The sequence below is a fragment of the Pantherophis guttatus genome, chromosome 2, assembly GCF_059756535.1.
Source record: "Pantherophis guttatus breed Tessera chromosome 2, ASM5975653v1, whole genome shotgun sequence".
Taxonomy (NCBI): domain Eukaryota; kingdom Metazoa; phylum Chordata; class Lepidosauria; order Squamata; family Colubridae; genus Pantherophis; species Pantherophis guttatus.
In genome coordinates this window covers 40,387,876-40,406,447 of record NC_142064.1, presented here as the reverse complement: position 1 = coordinate 40,406,447, position 18,572 = coordinate 40,387,876, and the positions used below count along the sequence as shown (strand labels likewise).

Here is an 18,572-nt window from a genome sequence, read left to right as displayed (position 1 = left end):
AGAACCTAGCTTTCAGTTTTTGTGTCGCTTAGATGTTTTATCAGAGGATTCTTGTCATTCAAAAGACTTAATTATTAGTAACATATATGCATATAAAGCTTTTAAATTCATGTAATATTGGCATTGCATTGTCATATTTTTATCCATAAGTCCAAGTCAGTTTCCAGCAAATCTGTGCTTTAAATTAAAAAGATTGATCATTTCTGTGTTTTACATTTAAAAGAGACACATATCTTTAAAATTTTATAGGAAGGGAGTTTCCTTTTTAAGTATTTAATTGATGCCACAGTATAAAAACCATGGCAGCGCAAAAAATAAAGAATATTTTTCTCTGTGTAAATGCTGAGTGACCTGTCAGGAATGGCACATGGTGTGCTCAGCATTCATGCTGTGAGGAATCAGGGTTAGTTCCCACTCATCTTAACAGCTGTTTCTGCATAGGCATTACTAATTATTGACATTAGTTTGTTCAAGGTTTACACATATTAATTATGTAAATGTAATTAATTATGTATTAATTATGGCCACCCGCAACAACGTGTATGGATTCGGAATTAATCCTGTGATTAGAGTTTGTGAAGTGAATTTCCACTTGTCAATGTGGTCATTATTAACTGGAACATATGAACTATTATGCTAATGAAATATTTATTCATAATAAGAAAAAAGTATCATTTCCATTTTCATGAGAGAGGGTTTTATAATGGTGGTACTCTCATTATTTTGTCATAGTCATTCTTCTAGTCCATTAACTTCTATTTTACCTCCCCTGGGCTTCATTGAATCCTTTTAGGGATGTTCAGTAAAGTTGATCTTGGCTCTGCCATGGGTCAGTCTTCATCCATATTTATGAGATGACTCTAAGATCTTTAGCTGAGACCATTGTCTAGTTGACTCCACCCAACGAGGCAAGAGGCTGGTACTAGAAGAGAAAGGCCTCTCCACAAGTAATATCCTGTAGAGGGGTATAGAAATAGACCTGAAGAAGATATGTGGCAATTGTTGAGCAAACATGAACCTAGTGGCCAAAATCAGGTAGTAGTAAGAAAGAAACTCATGATAGACATCTTAATTTTCTTTAGTATAAATGGAAGAAAAGAGAAAACTTGTCAGAATTTGTTATTATACAATCCCAGAGTTATTGGGAATTCCCAATAACAGCATAAAAATTTTTATGGGCAGCATAAAAATTTAAATGTTTATGATAATCATAATGAATATCATAGCCCACATCAATAAAATAGAGTTCTTGTATCTATCTCCTTACATGTCCACTTTGTGAAGGCTAACATGTCCCCTTTGTAAAATGCCCTTCTTACTTTATAGTTTTCCCAAATCCTAGTGAAGACCTGACAGGCATATAACATACTAAGCTAAACTAAATTTCCTGAATAATATTTATAGCTACTTTTACACGTTGGCATTCTTTTGTTGTTATAATAATTATATTACTGTATATAGCTCTACTGTGCCTTATAATATGCCCCCTTTGCTCTTTTGGCTTTGCATTATATTTTTAAATCTATTTATATACAACTTTAAAACTTTTGGGTATTTAGAAATGTAATAAATAAACAGTCCAGGATACACTTAGACAAAAATTTAGGGCCCATTCAACAGAATTAAAAGAAAATTTTCAAAGGAAATGGAGAATCTAAAAGCATAATTGCAAATTACTCCAGTGAGAGGAAAAAAATGGAAGGCAGCAAAATAATCCAGTGCAAATAAAAAAAAGGTTTTAGAAGATCTTCACACAGCAACAACACAGGAAATGGAAAGAGGACCAGGTCACACAGGAATGTTATGGTGGACAACAGTGGTGGGTTTCACTTATCTTTGCTACTGGTTTGCTCACATGTGTGTGCTTGCTTCGCTCTCTCTCTTGTGCCACTTCTGCGCATGTGCAGAGCATATTTGATGACATCTGGGCAGGTGCCACCACTACTACTGGTTTGCCTGAACTGGGGTGAACAGGTAGCAACCCACCACTGGTGGACAAGTAGCCTAAAACTATAGAACTGTGCCAGAAAAATGAAAAATCAGAATGAGTTGAATTTAGCAAAGGATGTTAAGAATAGCAAAATAACAACCCAAAAATACCTTCTTTACATAGGTTCAGAAAAAAAGGAAAATGAAAGATTCAGTATATCAGCTGTTCATCGAAGATGGCAAGATACAGGTAGCTAAGAAATATAAAGCTATAAAATTCCTGTTCATTCCTCACCCCCCCCCAAAGAAGCAGGCATTTCACCAGGTGATTGTGGTATGAAAGGGCAGAATTGAAGTTTGAGAATAATTGAGGGATTCCCTTTAATATGAAGGATTATGAAGCTTCAAAGCCAGATGGATTGTATTCTAGAGTACTGAGAAAGATCACTAATAGTCTGGCTTGAACTCTTACTTAGTTTTTCCTGGGAAAGTCTGTAAAAAGAATGTACTGACTAGTCAGTTTGATGTTGATACCTAGAGCAGATGATTACGAAGTTTTGTTTAACATGCTCTATATAACCTAAGAAGGACACCAGCACCATTTTTTTCCAGAGAGGAAGAAAGATGTTCATATGAATAGTTCAGGAGACTGCTAATCTTCAAGGTGGTGATATGGAGAACTGTGGATAAGGTAAAGACAATTTAAGCTGCTCAGGGCCTTTGAACCAGATCTTGTAGTTGGAGCTCATCTATTCTGATGCTGTCTTTAGGTGCTCTGTTCCCTTGCTTTCTTTCTTATGGTGTCATTCACTCAACTGCTTATGCCATGTCAAAGGTGACTGACCTTTTTCCTTGGATGACAAAAAGCCCTGAGAGTGAATTGTGTTCAAATAATTTGTCAATGGTGTTTTAAAAAGAGATGAACAGGGGCTCTAAATGCAAAGCTTTATTTTTAGAGTGTTGTTTTTAATCTGAATCTCTTAAAATTGTAACAAAGGACTTGGCTTCCATTTATTTTCAGGGTCAACTTCCTCTGATCTCGCTTTTGCTGAATTTAAATTTAATCTTTATCTCTTCCAAACGATGAATTGATTTTTTTTTTTTTACTGTGAGGCAGTTCAGTGATTGTTTTTTTCCCATCTTTTGCAAGTGTATTTTTAGAAGATTTTGTAAAGAATATAGAGATTTGTAAATGTAAGTTTTCAGAAATATTTATGTGGAAAAATTTGGATGATCCCAATCTCCAAAACTTAAAAAACCCCAAGGCATCCACTATGAAGGTTAGCATGTTTAAAATTTTATTGCTGTTGTAAGTAATGTACTCAGGCAAATGTTATAGGAACACTGCATTAGTATTAAGTAATACTAGCTCCAATTCAGTATCACTTCAGAATTTAATGTCAGTCTTAGATGTAGCCAGTGTTCAGATACTGAATCACCAACAACTCTGATTATCAGAGAAACCAAACTTTTTGCTAAGTATTATTTCCTCCAAAAATGGTTTGTTTGGGCCAAGCCACTATTATTATTTTTTACTTTGTTTCTCAGCGTGTACATGTACTGTCAATATTTGGACAACTGAGGTTATGTCTTATTTCATACTGCTAATTGTGCTTCCAATTGATATCGTTTTTGAAAACATGAAAAAGTAGGCACCAGAAAGTAGAAAAAATGCTTTTGTGTTATATGCTAGATGTTCAGTTCTCCAAGTAGACAAGTTAAATCACGCCCCACTCTTTAGTAGAGGGAACATCTGCCTCAGACACTAGATGTTCAATGGTATGGAATGGAGACAAGGACAAAGCAACAGAATGTGCCAGATGGACTGATCTAAGTCCTCTATGCTAGTCTGCTGCCCTCAGGTAAAATAAGGGGTATTTTTCTAGTATTGAAATAGAATTCATCCTGTCAGCTTCTGAATTAAACTATTAAGGGAGTACATTTTGTCTTTAATTTCAGGTGATAAAGTGTACTAGCTATCCACCAAAGTCTTGATACATATACCAAAGGAAACCCAGATCATTTTAAAAAGTTATTAAAAGGAAGAAGAGGCAGAAATCAATAATAGGTTAATATGAGTTTAGACTGACAGGCAAAATCTCAGACATATTAACAATGCTTGGAATGAGACAGAAGGGTTACTCAAGTAAATCAACTCTGTTCAGTTAGGGTGCTTAGTTGAGAACAGGTTCTTAGGATTTATAAGAAGAAATGGACTTGGACCAATCTTTGGATGACATCCCCCAAAGCAGCATCTGGCAGACTTCAGGTTTGAAGTTATTTGCCTTGTTTAAAATATTCATCTATTGGTCATTTCCAGCTGAATACAGAATTAAAATGTCAATAAAACACAATGAGAAAACACATAATGTAACAGAGACCATTAATATCTTGATTTACTTGATTGTAAATATCCAAATGGCAGCAAAGAATCAGGGTTTTCAATATCATTTAGTGGTTGTCCAATTTTTACAGCCCAGATTTGGAACATTGAACATTGATGCCCAAATTCCACAATGAATAAAACGGATTCAATGTGCATCTAAATTGTAACTAAGTCAGTTCATGCTCTATTTCTTTTCTTTTTTGAGGAGGGGGGAGTGATTTCAGAGAATGGGTACCATAATACTTACAGAGTTGATATGAAACAGTAGATGTCACAGGAGGAAAGAGGAAAGACCCTGTTGCTGAGATTCTTGAATACTTCCATCCAGCAACTCTGATAGAAATGGCGGAACACTCTGCAATAAAATGTGCCAAAGGGAGAGTGATGGGTAAAGCTGTGCTAATAATTCTTCCAAGAAATAGTATTGTGAAGTCTATACAGAAAGCTAGTGAAATGGGACTATCATAGCAATAAAATAAAAGGTAAATGAGTCCCTTTGGTTTTTATTCCACTAGTCATTGCCGAATATAGGGGGCGGTGCTCATCTCTATTTCAAAGCCATTGAGCCAGCACTGACCAAAGACATTTCCACTGTCATGTGGCTAGCATGACATCACAGAGTGCTGTTACCTTCCCACCAAAGTGGTACCTACTTTTCTATTCAGTTTGTATGCTTTTGAACTGCTAGGTTGGCAGGAGCTGGGGAAAGTATGGGCTCTCATTGGTCACGTGGAACTCAGGTCTCGAACCCGGGCTGCCATCTTTCCAGGCGACCAGCCTAGCTTCTTCACCATTTGAGCCACTGTGCCACCTTTATCACACAGAAACAGCACATTAATTTGACTGTGGAAAAATATTCTGGTAGTGTGATTTCCAGTGAGCTCCAGAAACCCAAATGCATGTGTTGGCTTCATACTACATTATTTAGTGTTGTTGGCTGTTTCTATATGCACAGTCCCTGTACCTATTGAAATAATTGTCTGAATATTTTTCTCACTTCTACACAGCTTAGGAAAATAATCTGTTTCCTTCCTTGAGAACTTCATTTATGTTCTCTTTCTTTCTACCATTCTTCATTCATTTCTTTTTTTTCATAATTAACATTTACACATGCATAGAGCAATGCATGCCTAGACAACTGTGAAGCTGTGCACTGTGTTAACAAATTCCCATGAACCTATCAAAACTGTGGGAAGCATATATTACTACTACTACTATTACTACTACTACTACTACTACTACTACTACTACTACTACTACTACTAGCAAGATATTACCATAACTGAGACATTGTCTTTCAAAACATTAGGTAAATTCAATGCAACTGCCATTTACAAATCTGAAAAAAATATTATCTGAAAAGATGGTCCTACATCATTTGTTACACAAACACAACAGATTTTTGCACCACTCTCTACTTTTTCATCTATCTAGAGTAATCAAGCAAACCAATCAAATTTATTTTAGTATGAAAGACATCTGAGAAACTTCTTTAAATTATTATTTTTTTTACAAAAAAGACAAATTTAAATTGAGTAAAGAATTCAGGCATGTTTTTGATTAAATTCTTCAAAACATGTTGCTAACCCTGGCAGAATGTGAACTGGAAAACAAATTATTTATAAAAATGATGGTCATGATGAAAATAAATTCAAATGTAAGGTCTTGGGATTTTTTTTTTATTTCCTTGAATACGTCCATAGGAATTAATCACATTCACTTATAAAAATAGAGAAATAAACTGGAAAATGAATGTGAGGTGATCAAAATATTACCATATGTTACAGACAAAAAGAATTCAGCACTGGAAATCTAACTAAAAGTAGGAAGAAGACAATAGATGATAATTCATAATCCTTAAACTAATATTTATAGTTTATAGTTAGTATATTTGGATTTTGAGCTCCAGTCTTACATTATAATATTTGTCCTAGTGGTGGGTTGCTCCCAGTTCTGTCCGGTTCTTTAGAACCAGTATTAAAGGCGGCGGGAAGCTCCACCTACCTGCTCGTATGTCATAATTGACAATCTGCGCATGCACAGAAGCTTCTGCGCATGTGCAGAAGTGTGCAAGCTCCCGTTGCAAACCAGTAGTAAAGGTAAGTAGAACCCACACCTGATTTGTCCCTGAAAAAAACCCTTTAGGCCATGTCAATATCTTCCATTAGGATTTCCTGAGAAGCCATGGGAACTGGAGACTGCTGCAGAAATGAAAAAGAGAACATTCATATACAAATTCCTTGGAACTAAGTGCATTAACACCAAATATGACCATGTCTATGGAAAAGCATTTGCAAAAGGAGGCAAAATATCAACAACATTATGGTGAAAATGCTATGACTTGTATCTATGTATCAGACATTGGGATACAAGAATGTAATGACAGCATCTTTTGTGATCACGTCATCACACTTATGTTGCCATTTTGGTATTACAACAGTTTGTTGCTAATGCCATTGCACTCATGAGTATTTGTCTGAATTGCTAATTTCTGAAACAATTATTTTTCATCTAACAGAACAAGATGACCTTTTCTTTTTTTTAAAAAAAGTAGCATTATTTGTTCGCCCTGCATAAATTTATGGGCTCTGTCAGGTCCTTATCACAAATACTTGCTTATTTATATAGAAATTTCTATGCTGCTTTCCAGCCACAAATTTTAGTATAAAATACAAGTTATGTCAAAGAAATCTATCACATATTTCTTTTACCTCTGTAAACTGTAATCTGCCAAGGTAGATTGTGCTACAGCATGGAGACTAACAATAAATGGAGCCCACTGGGATCAATCATTTTCAGCAAACTAAGTCCATTCAAACTAGTTATGTATGTGCATGTGGTGGTGGATAAAATTTGTTTACAAAATCAAACATCTTTGAAAAAGTTGTATAAAAAGCAGCACATATCTAGGAACACTGCTTGGAAAAATAAATATATTGCTCAGTTGTTACACAATTAGCATAAACAAATATAAGTATTGTAAAAAGTCACATCCAAATTCTGCATAACAACTGCCAATTTTAATTTTTTTTTAATGATTTACTGATTCATGTACTGGATGTAATAGAATAAGATATGTGTATGGACAGAATTAACACTGTTTTACATATCCCTAATTATTCAGTTACCCCTGAGGATTAAATCATAAAGAACAAAGGGTCCTGATTCTGATTGGGATGCCACATGGGTTGGGTTTTTTGGCACTAATTAAAATCCAATCAAGATCAGCCGTAGATCATATATTAAATGTAACATGTGTTTTGAACCATGCAACTTCAAAACTGTAAGTCAAATGTGATCTGAAGTCAATTTCATTTAATCCCAGATGCCCAGTTCTAGGTACCAAAATAGTTCTCATAAACAAATTATTCTTAATTATAATGTGCCACAGGCAAAGAATAAGCATAGTTAATTCACACTGTACCCTCAGTTTACATAGGTTAAGGCCAAATGCTTGAAACGAGCAGATTGTCTCTACAGATCCCACTGCATCAAAACAATTAACATGGAATCAATTGTTATAATAGATAAAATGTGTCAAGCTGTTCTCTAATGTAAGCATAAATGGAGACAAGACAATGCACATAGAATGATTTTTATTGGTGCTTCCGTGATGAGTGCCAGGAAGGGCCTATAATAGTTGGGAGGAAACGGCATTTCAAAATATAATGGCCCTGTTTTAGCTAACATGTTGTCAGCCATTAATGACTAGTGGTGTAACAGCTGGCTTTGATGTAATTTCTTTTGAAAACATGAGATTACAAGCAGTTTATTGCATTCCTGTCACCAGACTGCTCCTTGGATACAACCTAATGTCACAAGGTCAAAGGTCTAAAGCCACAAGCCTAAGGGATTTGTCATTGTTTAACAAGTCACTTGTTGCTATGCTCTATGCAGACTGGACAACGCTATGGAATCTACCCCAGTGGCATCTACATTCTATTTTGTTAGCTCAGAATTCAGGACTATTTGTTTATGTATTTAGCATCTTCATATCTCCCCATCACTCTAGGGATCAGATAGTCCCTCTCTGGAGTTCCTGACCAGCATCTCCTTCAAGCTTTAATTCAAGTAAGACCCACATTTCAGAAAGGTTGTTATTTTATAATTTGAGGCAATTATTTATGAAATGAAATAATTAAAAAAATATATTCTCCACAGTCCTTCCTCTGAGCATATAGATATCTAGTCACTATAATAATTTGACCATACAAAATTTGTTTCTTACATTTTGACACCTCAGTGATATTTTCAATTTTTTAAAAGAGGATCATCATTGCTTAATTTATAATATTTGTTTATGGTGGAATAATTCCTTCTAATCAATAGGGTTATACTGAAATTATGATGCAGAAGTCAGATGTGGAGTTCAAACCACAAATGTATTTTTACATTACAAAAATACAAAAATGTATTTTTAAAATATTTTAGTACTGGAGATGAGGGTGAGAAGAAGAAAACAGAAATGCATCTCAGAATAAATATCCTTAGAAACTAGAAGCACATTTGCAACTAGGAAGCAGACAGATCTCTTATATCTTGGGATATGAACTTCTTCAATGAAATAGTTCTGAAAGGCAATTAGGAATTTTTTTGCCATGATTCATTTCAGCTCTTATTAGTGATGCAGGTAGGCTTTTTAATTCTGATATCTTTAAGCTATTCAAGCAAAAAAGTAGAAATTCCCTAAGCATTTTAAAATATTAAAATACTATGGATGGCTATTAAATAGACAATATTTCTAACCTGGCAATCTACAGATATTGAGCAAGTACCAGGTTAAGGAAAATTAAAAATAATAATCATAAATAATAAACACAAGATTTTCTAGTCTGATTGATGAGAACAAAATTATTATATATTTTCTACTCTTTAAAGCCTAGAGTGAGCACATGGACTCTAGTTTCCTTTGGGGGCGGGCTTCTGAGTTCTTTCCAACTGTATAAATGAACTTTGATTTCTAGCAATTTATAATAGGAAGCACATGATAATTGTAGTGTAAGTTTAGGGTTAATGAAAATTCAAAAAAGAGAAAAATTCTAATTTGTCCAACCAGAAGAACAGAACTCTTGACTCTGTTCGTATGCCTGATACAATGCATCATCATTGTTCCATTCACTGGTCCTTCATTCTCATCCCAGATGAAATGCTATGCCTCTACCTCTAAGAAAATGGCAAGATAGCCCTAACATTAGGCTGTAATCTGAACACATGAAGCATAACTAAAAAGAAACCAAGAGAAAAAGAAAAGTAACTCAGACAACAAAGTTACTGTTCTTTTGTGAATGTGATAGGCTGTACTGATAACTTGATGGAATGATAGTGACAGGTAGAATAGCTAAGGATTCAAGAGAAGTGATGGGGTATTTCTATCCTCTGGCTGGTTCATTTGATATATTCTGTAAAAATGGAGTCTCCACATCTGTATGCCAATGAAGCTTTAATCTCTAGCAAGTATAGATAATCCACAGGCCCAATGTGTCTAAAGCAGTGCTAGCTGTGAAGTATACCCACTGATTTCCAAGTTACAGTAGTGTAAATATTTCTGAGCCATGCATTTATTAAGATTTGCAAATAAATCCAATTTAAGCATAACACATTTCAGTGTATTAATTTTAATATCAAATTAATATAAAAGGCTTCCTTTAAAAAGTAATATAAAATTCATAGCAAATGTAATTTATCTTTGATTTAGCTTACTGCATTTTTTCCTGAAATTTCAGTGTTTGGTAATCAGTGGCAATTCCAAATTAGCACTAATTATGAAAAGCAGGAAACTTTAGTGTCATTGTGTTTTCTACATCCGATTAATGTTGGGAAAAACAAATAGAATAATGACATGGAATATTTTATTTTTCTCCTGACATTGATAACTCAAGACCATCAAGAGATGAAATAATTTTTTGTTTAATCATCAAGACAAAGGAAATTTATGTAAAGAAACTATTAATTAATTAATTTGAAAATAAAAAGTTAATTGGTACTCAATTTCCTTACTGCTAAGTGTATGTCAGTTAATACAAATGGTCTATTCATTGTAATTTCAACGAATATTCCTACAGAAAAAAAAAACCTACACTCTATCCTGTCTCAAAAGTTCTTTTTCAAATGGCAACTGGGCTGTTTTTTCTTGAGGAGTAAGAAGAAAATGTTTCGCTTCTCATTCAAGAAGTTTATCAGTCCTGGCAGGATAATGAGGGCTATACAAAGATTAATTCTGACTGGATGGAGTGGGGGGCTGGGTTGGAAGGATCATATTTCTTAACTGATGAAGATTTTTGGATCAGAAGCAAAATCTCCTTCTCCTTCTCTTCTTCCTCCTCCTCCTCCTTCACAGTCCAGTTACCTTTTGATAAACCACCTTTGAGACAACTATGGCCTGGATGACTGAGAATCTCTACAGACATTTATACTCTATGTTATTGGTCAAAACTATCTTCTAGAGTGGACTCTTCCTGCTGCATCTTTTTTATATGAGTCCCTAAAAACTGCTTAAAGTTTGGAACGGTTATTTGATTTTATTTATTTTATCTACAAAAAAATGAGTTATTTTTATTACAATATTAAATACTACATTTAAGAAAGCAAGATGGAGAAAGCAAAGGTATTTACAATAACTTGGTTACAGTATGTTCCAGGAGAATCAAATTCCATATCATTTATGTGATAATAAACTAAATATCTGATTCATTTGCTCTCACCTGTGAGGGTATGAAAGCTCTAATTTTCTTAAAGATATTGACTATCTTCAGTGAAGATGAGGCAAATAAAGAACATAGATTATAATTAATAGCAAGGGCACTGCAATTTTGATGAGACATATCTTACAAAGAGTCCTTTATTACATTTTCCAAATGTCTGTTAATACAGATCTATTGGGGCACACAAAGTGAGACCAAACCTTGCAAGTTTCAGGCCTCATACAATCTGAGGCCTCATAACATCTCAGAAGAAAAATCAACTTGCCCTAGCCACCATTTTACTTCTCAAAATAATGAAGTCTATCCAGCTCCACTTCCTGAATAAAAAAAAATTCAACATATTTTGCATAGCCAGGGTGTCAACCTCTGCAGTATTTTGATCTTGCACATTGACCAACAGTAATGGCTGTCAACTTAGATTGTTTCATTAAATTCATTAAAATTGTTGTTTGGTACATCCAGAATACTGCATGATGCCTGCAATGCTGGTTGCTAGGAGATTTTACACCGGAAGCGGTGGGCTGTTGGCCTGGTCCAGTAGGATTCTTCTTGGGTTCTTATGTTACGAATTTGTGATTGAAAAAGAGAAGGGAAACTTCCCCTGAGCTCTTGCCTGAATAACATTTTCCTCAAGGTTGTTTATCTGAATGGAAGATTAAGATTGAATCTTTTAAATTACATAAAACTCTGTGGTGCTGACTTACTTCTGAGGCATATGATTGTCCTGTTAGAATGATTCTACTGATTTTGCTTTCCCAAATATATTTAAAAAGTCTGCTTTATTGCTCTGTTGATATTTGGAAATAATTTTTTTGAAAGTGGATATTTCCCCTGGGGGAAAAAAAAAGGAAGAAACGTCTTTAAATATGTTTGCAACTTTGTAAATAAGTTGCAAAGTTATATTTTGAATGTACTGACAATTTCCACTAAAGCATAGGAAAAGTAGACACTTAAGGAAAGATACATGTACTATAAGGGAATAAAATTTAAATTGAGTAACCAGTCTTCATTGTCTTCTTTTTTAAATTAGCTCTCAGACCAACTACTGTATAAAATATCTGATTTAAGGAATGAGAGTTTTCTTTAAAAAAGAAAGAGGTAGAATTATGAACTTCTTAACATACAAATATAGAGAAATAAATTAATGCTATTAGGACATGTATATGTGTTACAACAATATATATATATATATTCATACTTCTTTTTCTTTACTTTTCTTACTAGGGCTGCAGAAAAACCTTGGTTACGTAGGAGAAACCTGGCTAGAGGAAAAACACACACACACACACACACACACACACACACACACACCATAAGTAGAGCCATCAATACATGAATTGGGAGCAGAAATCCAAAACTCTCCATCAGTCATCAGAAGAGAATACTAAAATACATTTTGAATGTATTTAATATCTATTTAATGTATTTAATATCTAACCAACCCCAAAACATACACTTCAAAAGGCTAGTACCCAACATTTCCTGGTTGATCAGAAATGCAGTAAGAGTAGCTATATAACTACTTTGATTAAATCCAAGGGAAAGTAAATAAGAGTACAGATGGCAATAAATTACTTTCAAAATCTGGTTGAATAATTTCTGTGAAATATAGAGATGATTGTTTATAAAACTGATTTCCAAATAATATATTTCGAGCTAGCTCTTGGGGAGTTTAAGTATATTGTAAAATGTCAGTGAATCTATGAGTCGATCTGTACAGGCGCAATTCTTTGTGCTTTCACCTGCTGAAGTTTCAAAAGAGAAGGTGTATGAATGAACAAGACAGGGTTGCTGTTAGGTTTCCTTAGTAATGATACCAGCACATTAAAAAAAAACCTTCTGGGTCTTCTTTCAACAACCTCTTTTGTTGAAAGCTAAGTTGGATTGGGAACTCAGGTTAGGCATTCCCTTCCTGGCAACTTGATTCAATGCATATCATGTCAAAAGAAAGAGCCTCAGGGGTAGAACAAGAAACCTGGCTGCTGTCAGCATCCTTTTCTCTCTTCCATATGGGTAGGACATGATTCCACAGGATTAGCTCACAATTATGTGCTCTGGGCTGATCAGTTCAGTCAATTTACTGTGTAAAGTAAATTGATCCTTTAGAACAAAGGTTCCTGCATTCAGCTGTTTGTACTACAGGTACCTGAGAAAGCAGCATGCCTCTGTAAACAGTGGTCCCTGCCCTCATGTGGAGTGGACCAGCACCATATGGTGCCACTATGAACTTATTAACTGATGGATTAACTCATCTCAGCATTTGGGATCCCTAGTTTCCAGCTGTGAGAATGATTGATGGGTTAACTACTGCTTCAGTCTTGAAAGTTATTTCCTCCATTTAACAGAGTCAAGAAGACAGAAAATTGCACCCTTTGTAAATGCTAATCTCACCACTCCTTCGAACACCCAACATAACAATTTATTCGAGGCAAAGTCTTAAAATTGGTATAGTACACATCAAATGCATACTAATTAGCAATTTCTTTTGAAGGCTCTATCACTTATTAAGGGTCTCGTTTTCCATATGTTCGTCATGCCCCACTTCACCCTTTAATTACAAAACAGCACTTTCTATTAATTGTGAGAAGGTACATTGTCCTTGGTATCCGTATTAAATACTATACCTTCAGAGGCCCAGTTCAGGGTCAGGGAGAAGGCAGTCATTAGAGCTTAGTGCCCCTGCCATCTTTTAAAACATATTCATTTTTCTCCTTCAGAGGATGTGCTGGTTAAAGAGAACTGCTTGAAAAGCGCCCCCTTCTATGTCATTTACGGGTTCCTATGATATTACTACTGGCCCTAGATAAAAAGGGGGTGATTGTTCCTTATGATTAAGGGCAATTATTCCTCAACCAATATGGAGTAGAAAAGGGGCTCTTTTTGCTCTTGGAAACTTTGGTTCTAAGTATGCCATGTCTCTTGTTTTCTTAATTTTCCCTATGAAGAAATATTTTCAAGCTTATAATCAATACAGGAAAAACCAGTCTGAAAAATTATATGGGAAGCAGAGTTCACCAGCAGCTAGTTTTTACTGAAGTTGTTTAAAAACCAAAAGCAGCTAATAAAATCCTTCATTGTACAATGATTCTTAAGTTGAAGATTCTAATAGGCTAATTGAACGATTTCACATTTAGTTGTGTGGTTGAAGTGTTAAAGGAAATAAGCTATAAAAGAAAATAAGATGTAAACCCACTAATTTCATTGGCATGAAACACCCATTGATAAACCAAGGATGAGCTTTTAAGCTTTGCACAACTTCTTAATAGTTCCCCTGTTGACATCAAGATCAGAAGTTGGTATAATAAGTTTACTAACCAACTTCTAAGTCAAATGAAAATGAAACTATATGCAAAGGTTTAGCAAAAATGCAATATTCCCTGGTTTGGCAGATTTGACAAGCACAAATAAATTTATCTTACCAATAAAGGAGAATATTTGTAGCTCAGAGCTGAAATGAAAGGTCCTTGGTGCTCTCTGAACTTGGTTATTTTCTTGCAGACATTTCATTACCCAAACTAGGTAACATTATTACTTAGTTTGGGAATGAAACTTCTTCAAGAAAACAGCCAAGCTCATAGATCACCAAGGACCCCTCAAGTTTATCTTATTTATGTTCAGCAAACAGAACTCAATGGAAATATGTTATCCAGTTTATTTTCATGCTTTTAAAGCTGAACCATACCAGCCATGAAAATATCTTGAAATTTTTCTTCCTTTTGATTGCTGCAAAGAAGAGTTTCTCTTCTGGTTCTCAGATCATACCAGTCAATTCCCTCTTATCCAGCAAAAACCAAACCAAAACAAACAAACAAAAAAAGACAAAATTGCTTCTGGCTGTCAATTTAAACAATGTGCCAGATTTCAGCCTCCTGTATTTTGAAATAGCCCAATATTTTACATACCCAAACCCATAGTTTAAAATGGAACTGACAGCCTCCTAACTATAGCCTAACAAGTACTGATGCTAGCATAATGAAATGTAATTAAATTGTCTCTGTCAGGGAGAGAGCTGACCAGTCATTCAATGTATATCTATTGCTGTCATTCATTTAATTAGCTCTTAGCTTCATTATACTTAGGTGGTTTATTTTCAGCCAAATGGCCCCACTTCTCTCCTTCTTGACATAGTGTCTCTCTATTCATTCCCAAATCAATGACTTTTTTTTTAAAAAAAGTGTTTTTTTCCTTCCATTAGACAAGAATAAAGTATTATTAATCATTTGATTTCTTTTTTTCTAATAGAATAGCTAAATAGTACTTCATAAATTCTGCCATCTCTACTGGAACAATAATATCAAGAAGCTTGCACTAAGCATCTTCTAGGGAAGGAATTTTCTAGAGAAAATTGTTAGCAGGCATTACAAATTGGCAAATCCTTCTACTGTTGTCCTTCAACATAGGGAAATAATAGCAAAAGTGTGGATCCTTGTGACTGCCATGAGTACAAAACCACAATCATTCCCCAGGAATGATTATAGTAGTGCAGTGAGAGTAGACATTAGTATCATAGCAGCCAGAAGTAGATAATGTGATTGTTGTTATTGAGCACTGTCAAGAAGTATAGGAGAATCACACTTTTCTTTTCCCCTGGTATGGCGGTTAACAGCTACAGGCAACTACAGTCATTTGTGTTATAAAAGGAAGACTAAAACTGGACTGAGATGTATCCAGATAATGAGCTACAAAGACATGGAATTATCCAGTGCCTGGCATCTCTTGAGCACTTTCCTAGAAATTGTAAAGTTGAGCCTGAGGCCAGCAAATTCTAAAACTTATTTCTTTAATGGGTGGTGAAATATCTTACCCTTCACAGTGGCAAAGGGATGGACCCTGACCAAAAACATCAAGAGCTTTTGTAAGACTGCATCGGTTTTCATCAGGCGTAGGAGTCCAAAAAAGCTTATACCGTGATAAATAGGAATCTTGCAGCAAAAATGGCACAGGTTTTTAATAATACCTTAAAAAGTAATTCTTATAAAGACATATTTTACATATTTTAAAATATCATATATTATCTTGTTCAGTTATACAGGTTGTTGAAATACATTACACTTATTCAAAGCTAATAAAGATTGATCTGTTTGATTTTGCATCTGTTAAAAATAGGGACTTTTGTGTTCATTGTGGATGGAGGGAAAGTGAGTTTTTAGCATTTATACTGTTCCTTAATATCTCCAGTACTGTCACAACAAACCTACGAGGTAGGTCCCTTTACTGCAGATAAGTGACAGTTGCAAGATTTATGAGATAACTTGGTATGCTAACTATAGCCACCTAGTGGACCCAACTTGGATTTTTTTTCTGAATTACATCACAGTTAGTTTTTGTTAAAAACAGAGATTTCTGATCTTTGTCATTATTGATGATGATAATGATTTCTATTGCTGCTAATGATTTTTATTTTTCCAAATCAGATGCAATTTGCTCAAAAATTCAACTATTATGAGGAGGTAAAGTGAAGGGATTTAAAGTTATAAGTCCCTTGGATTTTATTCTATAGACTGCTTTGTCTAACCAGTTTTGAACTAGACTTTCTTGTGTGTTCTCATTTTGCTCTGAAACTTCTCAGTATTCTAATGTGCACATATACACACAGACAGACAAACACTGAAAGTTAACCAGGAATGGGAAGAGAACAGGAAGAAACAGATATAGACAACATATTATTTATATTAATTATACAGTTAAAAATTAATGCTAAGTAATTAATAATTTGCAGGAAATTTCAGTGAATGAGAAAGGGGACAAAGTAAAGAACTGGTAGTACTGAAAATGTGTATCTTTAAATGAAATATGTTGTGAAAGGATATGTGGAGCGTAAATTATAAGATGGGAAAGGTGAGAAGTGGAAAATTAGATGAACTAATTTAAAGACTATTTAGCAAGAATGGAATCAGGATAATTCAGCATTAAAGAATCAAGAAAGAGTCAGGTTATGTAACAACACAGAAAGTGATTTTGGGAGAAAATCTGGCACAGTTGCAGTGATAATGTATTAATCTTCCCTATGCCCTGCTCAATCCATCAGTACCAGAGACAAAAGACATTTCAAAAGTTATACTATTTTGGCAGACAGAGAAATCAGGTGGACTTTTCTAGGGAAGGAAAAATAATTCAACTTCTCAAGTGGGCTTCCCTCCTGCCTCTGGCAGTTATGGTCTCAATTGACTTCGTAAAAAACTGAATGGGTAGATTCCTTCTGCTGTTGTTTTTTTTTTTTTTTTTAAGATTCAGTTGAAGGGTGGGAAACTAGAGAAGCCACAGAAATGGACTAGATGACTATAGAAGAAAAAATGGGATGCCAGTCCTCTTTGGCAATATTCTAACCTCTTTGACAATATCCTAAATAACTTCAGGAAAAATCACTCTCCATTCAAATTCTCATTTCCTCTGAAAGAAGTTCTAATATTAGAAATAGGAAAGACAACACAGAACATCAGTCCTATGGACACAGGTCTATCCACAAAGCTGCAATAGGATGCAAATACCACTGTGATATGAAGTTGAACCTGTTCATCATTGTCTCCATTGCTCTCTCCTCCCTATTAAAGTGGCATCTGAGCAGATGTCAAAAAGTCTTTTACAAAATTCTCTTTTTTGTGTGTTCAGTGCAATATTCTGCCATTTACGCAGCACTCAAGTTCTGCGGCATATGTCTGTGCTGCCTGGAACAACTCCATTCTGCACTAATTCAGAGACAGCCTTAGGCTATGTAATTTCAAAAGCAGATTGGCAATTGCTGTGGAGATATTTAAGGAAAAACCTCCAGTCCACTGAGACCAAAATTAATGGGAGTTTCTATTCAGTCTCTCCTTTGTAGGGAAATATAGGGTGGGTGCGGGTATGGGTGACCAGAATGAAGGGGAGAAGACATGCTGAATTTCATCTTTTATTTATTAACCCTTTTTTTTGCTGATCCTGAAATGAAAGGTCTGAAGAAAACAAATGAAAAGTCTGAAGAAAATCAAATTTAAATTTCAAAGTGAAAAAATGGGGCATGAAATTTTGAATTTTTTTATTTTCATTTCTTATTTTATCTGTTATATATACTTGCGTACTAACTAAACATAAATTGAAAGTAAAATGTAATAATTGAATATTAATTTACTGGCAAATAAACTGTAGATATTAATTTGGGGACTTGCTTGAAATTCAGCAAGCTGTTAAAAAAATTATGCATTGAAAATCTATCCATTTCTTAACCTTCCATTATGGTTTTCATAACTGGCTATCCCATTATATCCCTTTCATTGGTCTACAAACAAGTGCTTATATTTAATCAGATAGTGAAATATAGTTTAGAAGCATTGAGAACTTAAATGTTCCCCTTGAAAATTGTACGTTCAATCTACAATCTTTGCTAAAAGTGTTACCTAAATAGGTTTCATGTTATGGTTAGAAGCACATGAGTACCCAAATTTCATTCATGAATATTCATTGGTCAATTCATTTCAACTCCATTGAAAATATCTGCAGCTGCTGAAAACCAATAGGCTGTAAAAGGAATCATACCCTAATTTAATTGTACTAATCTAAACCTGCCAAATACACTTCAG

General features: G+C 34.6%; 1 long non-coding RNA gene across 5 annotated transcripts in view; it reads right to left on the bottom strand.

Moving 5' to 3' along the window:
* Positions 1–631: 631 nt before the first annotated feature.
* The window catches only part of LOC148115087 (uncharacterized), a 150,981-nt gene continuing 133,040 nt past the window's right edge, over positions 632–18,572 (bottom strand). For 3 of the 5 annotated variants that reach the window (XR_015732123.1, XR_015732122.1, XR_015732124.1), the window contains 3 exons: positions 4,563–4,670; positions 1,856–2,018; positions 632–955 (listed from right to left, as the gene is read on the bottom strand). This is a non-coding gene — a long non-coding RNA (uncharacterized LOC148115087). Of the gene's footprint in view, positions 956–1,855; positions 2,019–4,562; positions 4,671–6,429; positions 7,214–18,572 lie in introns of those variants that run through there. The other 2 variants (XR_015732126.1, XR_015732127.1) reach the window with 2 other exon arrangements.